The sequence below is a fragment of the Acanthochromis polyacanthus genome, chromosome 11 (assembly GCF_021347895.1).
Source record: "Acanthochromis polyacanthus isolate Apoly-LR-REF ecotype Palm Island chromosome 11, KAUST_Apoly_ChrSc, whole genome shotgun sequence".
NCBI lineage: Eukaryota > Metazoa > Chordata > Actinopteri > Pomacentridae > Acanthochromis > Acanthochromis polyacanthus.
In genome coordinates this window covers 37,244,127-37,252,777 of record NC_067123.1, presented here as the reverse complement: position 1 = coordinate 37,252,777, position 8,651 = coordinate 37,244,127, and positions in this window count along the sequence as shown.

The following is an 8,651-nucleotide window of genomic DNA, read 5'->3' as shown; positions in this document are numbered from 1 at the left end:
GTGTGTGTGTGTGTGTTTGTGTGAAGATGGTGGGGAAGATGAGCCTTGGGGTTTTGCGTATATGCACAGAATCAATCAGTTGTTGTTCTCATTTAATATAAGAGGACGTCGATGTAAAGGTTTCTCTCTGGCGTCAGATTTTGCCATATTTAAAGGCAGTTTTAACCTCTTGTAAGTCTGCGTTTGGGTAAATATGTCGGCTAATAACACCCAACTTAACACTGCAGACAGATTTGTAGGATGTGTCAGCAGCAAGCGGGGGTGGATGAAAAAGAATGATCCACTCCTAGACCTTTATTCAAAAATATACTAAAAGCAGATTGTAATTACAGCAGCAATAAAATAAGTCTCATACATGTCAACTCTACTTAACCCTGGAAAACCCACTGTTGCAGAAATACATATATATCACCCATTTTCTTCTATATTTGTGTTTATATATATTTATATTTTTTAGTTTTATTGATTTTATTTGCTCATTTTTTCCATTGTTTTTATACTGTATCTCTGTGTGTGTGTGTATATATATATATATAAATATAATATAAAAATATAATTTTTTGTGTATTTTATAAATTTATTTGCAATTTTTTTTCGATATTTGGGTTTATATATATATATATATATATATATATACACATATATATGTATATATATATATATATATATATATATATGTATACACATTGTTTATTTAACTTTTTGCTTATTTTTATATGTATATTTGTTTTATATATATATTTTTTGTTTTTTGCTCATTTTCTTCTATATTTGGGTTTATATATTAATATTATTAGGTGTTTTTTGCTAATTTTTCCAGTATTTGCGTTTACATATACATATATTGTTTAGTATTTTTTTTGCTCATTTTTTTCTATATTTGGGTCTTACAGTTCACAAGTAGCCACTGCATCCAAATCCTTAAATTGTGTTTTACAGCTTTAAAATTACATTTTTTGTGTGTTATTTTCACTTTCAAAGGCTTTTTGTCTCTTCTTCAAGAAAATCGCTTCAAGAATTATCAGCAAATTTGCAGAAATTGGATAAAAATGGCAGCAATATGGACGGCAAAAACAGGCAATCGCTGCAAAGCTTAAAGAAATGAGACAATAAAAGGCATCACATGAGCAAAAATCACTTTGAATACAAGCAACCATTTAAAATGCACGTGCTAAAAACATACACTACTACATGTGATGCAGAAATTCAAGAAGCAGCCAGTTGTATGTGTGCACACCTGTTCAGGCTAAGAGTCCCAGTGAGCTCTGCTACATGATCGCATCCCAACATCTTGCTGCTGAGGCCGATCAATGCCTTTTAATTACCAAGGGCCCAAAGCGCTGGTCGATACAGCTGACGAGAAGCAGAGAGAGAGGGAGAGAGGGATGCTCCAGACGTTGATTGATGCTCGCTCTTCCCAGTGAGCCTACCTACAGATGTGTCGTTAGGCTTGATTAATCCTGCCAAGCCACATTCACTCCCTTTACAGACTGCCGTTTAACCAGCCCGGGCCGTCGCGGTCACAAGGTTAAGTGGACATGAGGTGTCCGCCCTGAGCAACACGGGCCCCCTTAACCGATATGTCAAGGCTGGCTGGTTGCTCTCTACACTGCTCGCTAGTCGCCTGTACCACTGACTGGCTTCCAATTTCTTACTTGACTGGTAAAAGACACGCAGATAAAACACATCCGACATGCCAATATAAATATCTTCAGTCACTGTGGATCCTCTCAGCAAACTCCCACTCGAGCATAAACTCTTACTTTAAGGAATTTCACTCATTTTTCAACTTGGGTAAATGTTTTCTCTGCCACTTGCACTGTGAAAAATAAAACCATCTGTTCATTATTTTGATGGGGCCACTCCAGCGATGTGATGTTTCACTTTGATCAAACTGGAAGCCTCACTGAAGAGAGATTAAACGGAAAAGATCAAAAACTAAAACAGCACAGGATGAAATATTCCGACTCGCCCACCTGCTGTTTAAATCTCACACCCAGAAATTGTTTTCTGTTAAAAATATTAGGCCTGAAAGCCCGAGCCGAGGCGGCATCGACCGCAGAGGCCATTAATCAATGGCTTTGTGATGATTAAACTAAAAGTCATGTGTACAAATGGTGGAGTGCCACTTTAAACTGCGCATAACGCCAATAGCTGCAGGGGTGTAGTGGTTAGCACTTTTGCCTTGCAGCAAGAAGATCCCTGGTTCAAATCCCGGGGTGGGCCTGTGATCTCTCTGCATGGAGTTTGCATGTTCTCCCTGTGCATGCGTGGGTTTTCTCCGGGCACTCCGGCTTCCTCCCACAGTCCAAAAATATGCTGACGTTAATTGATTATTCTAAATTGCCCGTAGGTGTGATTGTGTGTGTGATTGTTTGTCTGTATATGTAGCCCTGTGACAGACTGCCTTCGCCCGAGTCAGCTGGGATAGACTCCAGCACCCCCCGCGACCCTAATGAGGATAAAGCGGTGTATAGAGAATGGATGGATAATGCCAATAGGTGAATTAGGATGAGTGCAAAAAAGGAAAAAAAAAAAAAGTAATGTCAGCTAAAGTGTGGTTTCGTGTCATGTGATGGATCTGGCAGATAAAATGCAGGGAGGCTGCTTTATGTACTCACTGATGAAACGTACTCTGCTGTAAGGTGGAGCAGAGCTGCAAAATTCAGTAATTTAATGCTACTTCTGAAGTCTGTTTTAAGCAATAACGTGCATAAAACTGCATTTAAATCTCACCAAACACAACAGCAGTTTGTGGTACGTATTTATAGACTAAACAGTGTTTAGTTGCTGCTCTCTGGAGAATGTCGTTATTCAGTGCAAGAGGAAAGACAAACAAGGATAATCCAGAACTTCTATGCCTAAAGGGGGTTAAGAGTCTTGATTTGAAGCTGTTATGTCTTTGAATTATGCATGACATAATTATACAGAGTTTTTTTTGTTACGTAACGTTATTTCGGATTTGGCCCTTCTAAATTCTAAGAAGAAAACAACTATTTGCTTTGCACGCTGAATAAACAAGAAAAGAAGGAAGAATAAACGCAGCGGTAAAAGACCACCACAGCTGCCTCTGTGTAAAACCCAGAGTGGCATGCTGGAGAGACTCCCACAGTGTTTTCACCCAAGCCTCCACACGAGTGGACATTAAGTGGACTTAACACGTTTTCCCTCAGGTGTGACCGCTAGATAAGCAGCCACTCCTGGGCTCTGAGGACATTATTCCAGCCTGACAGTTACAGCTGGCCGGAGAGAGGTGTTCTTAGTGGACGACAAGAGACTTTTGTCCTCCTTCCAGCTACGATGGAACGCAAACAGCAGCTCTAAATCCTTCTGAGGCCTTAACTCCCTGTCTGACTGCAGATCGTTCATCATAAACACCCAAGTTAGAATTAATCACTGATTTCTAGACTACATCAGCAAGCAGTGGTGGAAGAAAAAGAAGAATAAATGATGCCCTCCTAGTCCTTGATTCAAAATTACACTGAAAGCAGACTGTTGCTGTACAGCTGCACCTACAATTACAATATAGTCATGGAAAACTATCGAGACCACCCTTGTTTTCTTCAATGTCTTGTTCATTTTAAAGACTTTTACCGCTAAAGCTATATTACGTGAAGAATACAATGAACACAGCTGTCATATCTATTTAAAGTTCACAAGTAGCCACTGCAACCGAAACTTTAAGTTATGTTTTACTGCTTTTTTATGTTATTTCCACTTTCAAACCTTTTTTTTTAGTCTTGCTTCAAGGGAAACGGTCCAAGATTTAGCAGCAAAGTTTGGCTGGACTTGTTTATATTCTATCCTTGCAGGTGCATGAATACATAAGGAGCATTTTTAATATTCCAGCTGGCTACAGTGAAGATCTTGTTAACTACTCTATGTATTGCCAGATAGTATATTGTACAACACATTATTAATTTTTTGTGTATACTGCATCTCATGCTAAATCAACAGATGTTCATTGATTTAACCCTTAAAAACCCATCTGGTCCTATTAAACTTACATATTTAGAAGGTAAAATAATCAATTTCTGCCTTAAATGTAACTCTACTTCCTGAACATGCAGATCTGATCTCTCTCCACTCACTGCAGCTCGAGCACACCAGCTCACCAACAATTCTGCTGTAAAACTACTCTATGCTAGCCTCGCCGCGCTAGACCCATGTTCTGAAGGCACAAGGGTCGAGGACCGCTCGACAGGGAGGGAGGCGGGCTAAAAGGTTGTCTTTCAAATCACTCTGCAGCAATTGGGTAGGTATACAACCAATCAGCGCAACGAATAGGCTGACGGAGTTCCTTGAGCGCCGGTGGATTGTGGCTAAGTCCCATTAGCTTCCCAACCAGCGGAGCCAACTGGTGTATTAAGGATTTTCCATATCCCATCGGCATAAGTCCAAATACGTCTTTCTTCTCAATGAAACACTTAAGTGCCGTCCTTTGTTTATCTTTCAAGTTGAATTTTAGCTTCAAATCTTTAAGGGCTGTGGCCAAAGCCGAGTCGAAAGATAACTGTTTATTGTGCGCTGGTTGTTTCTTTCAGAATCGTCGCGCCCGCCTTCTGACTCTACACTTCATGGTGATTCGTCCGGCCAGTTTTAGGAGAATCCAGCCTCGAGCCTTATGGAGGGTAACTAGACCCTCCCTGGCAGAGAATTAAATTCGTTGCCGTGGGTTGTCTAGCGCGGCTAGGCTAACTCTATGCTACACTTTGGCAAAATGAAGTGCTTCAGCCATAGATGATCGAACTGGAAACCAATTTTAAAGAAGAATAAATGTAGAGAAAATCCTACCTTGAACCGTGATAGGATTGGTTCCTTTGGCTTGTTTTGTATAAAAACCTGTAAGTCTGTGTCCGTGTTTTCTGGAGTTTCAAGGCTGATTTACTGAAACATGGCACTGACCAGCTTATGTTGTGTGTAATTTGTCTTCAACTATGTAGAAAACAGCATATGAAGTTGATTTTTTACCACAGGGGATGTTTAAGCATCTGCAGTAAGAAGTGAAAATCCAATATTCCAAATGAAATAAGTATAAAAAACATCAGATGTAAAAGTTTTTACCAGCGGAGCATTTGTGTGTTGATTTACAGATCGGGTTAAATGCACCCAAAGGTTTGTTTTTAGACATTTTCAGCAGGAAAAACCTTCTGACGCAAATCAAGTTTTAATTTTTTCACATTTATATGCTTGGAAACATGTAATTAGCAAAATAAAAAGTCGGCACGCTGGCTGAGCCTTTCCATCAACTGTCTCAAAAACACGGATTTGGATTTTAAAGACTCAAGCTGCCGGTTTGCAGGGTGGAGTTTTCTGCATCAGAAGTGGCTTCCAGCTCAATTGTCTTAATTATTCCAATATTGAAACTCACAATTGTGTAGCTTAAGAGTATTTGTGCACTGTTTGAGCGCAGGCAAGAAGCAGGGACTTCATAGACAGGCAAATTCTCTGATTTTAAACAGTGTAGAGTCGCATCTAAACCATTTCAAGGCAGGGAGGGTTTCTTTCCAAGGAAGAATTTCTGAAGATGCAACTTTAATACACAGAAATGAGTTTTTAGGGGTAAAATCAACCAGAGAGGGACTTGAAAGTGGCAGTCTCAAAGTCTCCAAGCGGTAATAGCAGAGGTGTATTTTTGAACCTGCTTTACCAGAGATCCAAACAGCGTCGCCTGTGTGTTGTAATGAGTCAGCTAGCAGCTCAATTCAAGGTCGCCACACACCACAGCAAAAAAGGGAATAATGTCTTCTTAGATAAAGTTAAAAAAAAAACTGTTTTCTGCTTCACACACAGATGAATTGAGCCTGGTGCGATAGAACAGCCCGCCTGCTTTCAGAGAAACATAACACGCGTCACTAACTGTATGCGACTGGTGAATGTTGTCATCCAGCTTGTTATCCTGTAAATGAAGGACTTCCATCACTGGGCTCAGTCTACCAGCGTGCAGCCTCATTTTGCAACAGACACTGCTATTTATTTCAACAAAGTTTATCAGCATGAAGCACATTATGATTATTACTAGTGCTTAACAATGCTGTGGATATGGGGGTCAGTATATGATTGTGGGGCTCTTAGTAACACAGCAAACAGCTATCATAGTTGACATTTTTGCTGTTTTCAGGCCTAAAATCAACATGGCCGCCTATAACCAAACACCACATGGGATTTTTACACAAAGATTCTTCTAAATATTATATATACAATTGAGTAAAATTGAAATTGAAAGTTATTTATAAAGACATTGTAGTAAACCTGTTGACTACTTTATATTAAATAAGTCAGAAAGCCTTGGAGTCTTCCAGTCTTTTCTTCAGGAGGAAATGGCATCATGTGGAGCAGGTCATGTGATCTGGAATTAACACACTTCTTTGAGAGGTGTTTTTGTAATGGGAACTTAGTGGAAAGAAATCTATGGATTGTTTCTGTTTTATTTGTAAAGACATGATCATAACCATCATAAAAAAAACTTTTTTTTACTTTTAATAAAAATGTATGGAAGATACAATCGCACTTTTGCACTTACTACAGGTTTTCCTTATGTCTGAATTCTTGCTTATGTTGTACGTCGCTTTGGACAAAAGCGTCTGCTAAATGAAATTGTAGAATTGTAGAATATATCCCATGGACTTTAAAAGTCCCTGAATTATGTCATGACCCAGGGTTGCTAAAGCTGCTCATGTTGGCTACAGACAGTATATTTTTAAGGGTATATAAGCTGACAGTATCAGTTCATATAATCTTAATAAGTGTTATGAGTGAGCCAGCAGTCGAGCCCGATAGATTATGTGTAATAACGACCTGGGAAGAAGAGACAAGAAAAATGGGAAGTGAGGGCAGGTGGTGAAGTCGGGGTGGCAGGCTGCAGTGAGCACATGGCGGCCACATGAGACAGCTCTAACAAGAGGAGTGTTTTCACCTCAGCACTGCCAAAGCACACAGCAGCTTATGGGCTTGGTTCCACCGGGTGCATTAGGAGGCCCTGCACTTTGGTTTGAATAATGCCTCACCTCTGTCTCCCACCGCCTCCCCACGGACTGCAACAGTTCCTGTACAGCACAGTGAACAACATTAGGATTTGTGCACCAGCAGAGTGTCACCGTGCCTGTGGACTTGTTATTAGCATGGCACCTGCCTCGGGAGCTGTGCAGCACTTCTCGCTTTTCCTACAAACCTGGGGCTATTTGCAGGCAGGAAATGTGAACTTTTAAAAACGGCTGGACAACAAAACAGCAAGGAGGAGGACAAGCACTGCGACAAAGCACAGCCTGTCATTTGTTTAGCTCAAAAAAAGCTGTTACACTCCATTTCCCTCTTCAGCTACAGAAGGCTGTCACATCGGTTTCTTGTCACAATTAGCCCTCATTCATCGCCGTAAAAAAATGCCCCTCTCAAAACAAGAAAAATAAACTTACTTCAAAGAACTTTTACCTTCAAATAAGTGAAAAAAATCTGCCAATTGAACAAGTGAAAATGGCTTGGTAAGATTTCTTGAAATGAGATATATTTAGAATATTAAGATCTCAAAATTAGCTGGGAAAATTTATTTTAAGCTGTATTTTACCAGGATTGTCAAGATTAGGTGTCTTAAAATAAGCCAGATATGCTAAAATTTAAAAAAGCAGTTTTAGACTTTTGCTTTCATGTAACCTCCTAATGTGAGATGTATTAACCCTCCTGTTGTCTTCATTTACAGGCACCAAAAATATTGTTTCCTTGTCTGGAAAAAAAACAAAAATTCAACAAAAAAAATCCCCAAAATTCTGAAAATTTGTAAAACCTTCAGGAATAAAATTCCAGTAATTCATTAAAAGTTTCCCTTATAAGTTATATTTAAAAAATCCCCCAAATTTGCCAACAAAATTCTTGTAAATATTTTTTTTAAAAAATTAGTAAAAATCTCCCCCAAAAATCCTACAAATATCTAAAATGATTCCATATATATCAGTAAAATTTTCAATATTTTCTTTTAGAACATTCACTCAAAACAATCAACCATAATCCAGTGAAATTCACTGGATTTTGGTTGATTTTTTTTGTGAATGTTCTTAAAGAAAACGTTTTAACATTTCTGTTTTTCCATCAAAAAATGTTCAAAGATGTCCCAAAAATGTTGAAAATGTGGACATCAGAAGTTTTATAATGAAAATATGTTTTTTTTCCACATTTTAAACTTTGAAACGGGTGAATTTTGTCTCTCCATCTTGCTGAAATGTCACTTGTTGAGTGAATTTATCTTAAATCAAGTGGGATGAGACATTTTGACTAGGTAAGATGGTAAGATTAGGACTTGGTAAGATTTGGAGTTTTTTTTCAGTGCACCCTTCTGGTTTTGCAGTGCAGCAGCGTACAGAGGAACAAAAACCACCTTCAGCTCGTTATCTCAGTCATTCTCTTCCGATTTTTGCTCTAAACTTAACATTTATCACCGCTGACTCACTATGAGCTGCATTTGCATAAACACCACCCGCACACGCTCAAATTACAGGGTTCATCTCTTTAGAAGCGCGACAGTTAAAATAAACCTTCAGATTGAATGAAACCATCGTCACCTTCTTTGGCAGCTCACAAAAGAGACACTCGATAGTTTTTCAGCACATTGTGACCGACGCAAGTCGAAAGAAATTAAAAGCTTATTAAGCACTCATCTTTTT